At 40.9% G+C, this 3,224-nt stretch overlaps 1 pseudogene; it reads left to right on the forward strand.

Annotated features, from left to right (window-relative positions):
* Positions 1-252: 252 nt before the first annotated feature.
* Positions 253-428, forward strand: LOC124709421 (annotated as a pseudogene).
* The last annotated feature ends 2,796 nt before the right edge of the window (positions 429-3,224 follow it).

Below are 3,224 nucleotides of genomic sequence, written 5' to 3' on the forward strand. Positions count from 1 at the left end.
TTTTGTGAGGTAAGTGATATGTGAAAGGTATAGTTTAATGTTAGACAGGGCCATTCTTTTGTAGGGATTATTGAAAGTCAGATTGCGTTGCGCTAAAAATATTGTGTGTCATTTTAGTGTTGATCAGAATAGGTAAAGAGCGAAATGCGAAATGCCTGAGTACGTTCAGTTCTGCTCAGCTGTTTGAAAATCAAATAACGTAGGGGCTTACCAGCACAGTAATTCATTAATTTTTCTAAGGGGACGTTTCATGTACTTACCTGGAGTAGGGGATACCGTGATCATGAAGGTGGTTCCTCCGGGGTGAGGCTTTTCCATTGCACTTCGGTCGAGCTGAACCACGCGATTACTCCCACATGAAGCGTCCCCTTGGAAAAATTAATGAATTTTGATTTTCAAACAGCTGAGCAGAACTGAACGTACTCAGATATTTCGCTCTGTACTTATTCTGATCAACACTAAACTGACACACAATATTTTTAGCGCAACACAATCTGGCTTTCAAAAATCCCTACAAAAGAATGGCCCTGACTAACAATAACCTATACCTTTCATGAATCACTACCTCACAAAAATCTTCGTTACTCGAACTACCGCAATACAGCGAGCGCCACTATTGCCAGCTAAATAAAAGATTCTAACTACTGAGGGCACTAGCTACTGATAGACATAGTTAGCAAATGAAAGATTTTGATAGAGAACAAACAATGTATTTATCTTAGTAATGTTCCAAAATCATCATATATATATATATATATATATATATATATATATATATATATATATATATATCAGTTCATGACATCCAGTCTTACAAATTTACTGTCTCTGTCCAGAGCATCCGCTCTCAAAACTCCGCCATCTCACTCCCCACATCCACCACTGCTGGCGGCTCACCTCCAACTGCGCAAAGCTACGCGCTGTTCACATCCAGCTGCCCAACACTACAATGGCAGACAACAATGCAAACTAGCCACAGACTGCACAAAGCACAGCCAGTGATTTTCATACAGAGCGCTACGTGGCGTTACCAATAAGAAAACCTAAACAGCCTACTACAACTTATCAGATTTCTTCGTTAGATTCAAGTTCCCGTATTCGGCTTCTTCCTTACAAATGACCCCTAGAATCAAAAACAGATATCTGAAGTTGGAACCACCTATTATTCACTGTCACATTACAAGTCTTGTGAGGGGTATATTCCACAAATTAATACCAAAACGCATGGTACAAGAGCGCTGCTGAACCTACTTTTCGACGCTTTCTTCTGAAAAAAATTCTCAAGTAATTCAAATATCACATGTGATGTACGAGGTGCAAATATCTCGACAAGTATAATTTGTTACAGCCGAATGACGATTTGTAATTAATATTTATTAACTAAAACATCGATAACTTGCGAACCCACCCAGATAGCCATGCCCTTTAGCATACCACTTTGGTACTGGAGGAGGCGCGCTGGCCCTGTACAGAACAGTAGAATAACGATGAGGGCCGTGTGGTGTGCCTACGGTGACTAACTCTCCTGTATTTTCGGTATCTCCAGTATTACAACAATTTTTTGTTTAGTTTTCCGTGCTCCCTTACTGACTCCCTGTTTCTTCAATATATTCCGTCAGCGGTATGGTTCAAATGGCTCTGAGCACTATGGGACTTAACATCGGAGGTCATCAGACCCCTAAAACTTAGAACTAGTTAAACTTAACTAACCTACAGGCATCACACACATCCATGCCCGAGGCAGCATTCGAACCTGCGACTGTAGAGGTCGCGCAGTTGCAGACTGTAGCGCCTAGAACCGCTCGGCCACACAGGCCGGCACGGTGATAACTGTTACAAATATTAATTCTACGAAGTACTACCGGTAGTTCAAATTCCATGGCCGACAAATCTCGAAAAATCATTTGTAATAATCGATGCTGTCGTCGAGATAGTCTTTTTCCGTTTGCGCTTCTACGGAAAGTAGACGGTTTGGCTCAAGGTAATACGACGAGAGGACAAATATTGTTGTAGTCTACGCGTCTAGAAGCGTAGTGAGAAGGGGGAATGTTTGCTTGTTTCTCTGTCAGCACTCGCAACCCACGGATGCGTTTGCTTCGTAGCGATCGGCAGCTAAGATACAGGTGACACACGGAACTAACAATAACTCGGGAAGGGGGATTATAGAAACGTTCATGTTTAAACACACTCGTTACATTACTCATTTCTCAACTGATGTACAAAACAACAACATTTTTAACGGTTTCAAAGAGCCAGTATTTAACAGATCGCTTAAGTTCGTGGCAGTCGAAAACAGCACAGTCAACCCGAAATGTTTCACCGATTTGTGTAGTCTTCTTCCCGTAATTGTTTTCTTTGCAATAAAATTCATTAATAAATAAATATACTGGAAAGCAATAGTTAATAATCCAATTGTTTCGGCAGTCTGTTCTTGAATTCACACCACAAATGAGTCTTACTACAGGCTTTGCATTCAAAAATTCTCTCGCTTTGTGGAGTTATCCAAAAAGAAAAAAAAACAGTTTCGTATGATATAATGCACTAAAAGAAAGCAAATTATGACAGCTTTTTTATATTTATATCTCTATTGTCAACTATTCCAAGAAAATGCGATATAGTTGTGCAGCTGACATTTATTACGACTAAAGCTTCCTTAATCCGCCCTTAAAATCACGGTCAGATGTTGGTCACCTCCCTTAAAAGCATGATCAAATGTTGGTTACCATAGTTGTGCCTGCGAGTCTGGACGTCGTTATTAGGTAGTTTCCTACATCCGACTAAGTGAATATCGAGTTGGTGCCAACGTCCTACCTCAGTTACACGATTCGTAAACAGTTAGAAAACATTTGCACATTTTTACATGTGATATAATTAGATGCAGATAGTTGGGGTACACAAATTCCATCCCGGACGGGGAGGGGTAGGTGGGGATAGGTGTCCACAGGTATGGTATCCGGTTTTCCTCTGCCACTATTATTATCAGATGCAACAATTAACATGTCGACCCCGTGCAGATACGCGATAACGGTCAGGACGAAAAAAAAGGTCCAGAAGTGAAATCGATTATTAAAATGCAATCTTTCGACATACAATGAAGATCCAAATCATTATGATCACTGCACATCACAAGATTGAATCCCGCCTGGTGGTCTAACGGGCGCGTGACTCCATGAGGAAACTATTTCAGCGGAGCAGAGACGAACGGGAATAACTCTAGCAGCGAT

The sequence above is a fragment of the Schistocerca piceifrons genome, chromosome 7 (genome assembly GCF_021461385.2).
Source record: "Schistocerca piceifrons isolate TAMUIC-IGC-003096 chromosome 7, iqSchPice1.1, whole genome shotgun sequence".
In the NCBI taxonomy this organism is placed as follows: Eukaryota; Metazoa; Arthropoda; class Insecta; order Orthoptera; family Acrididae; genus Schistocerca; species Schistocerca piceifrons.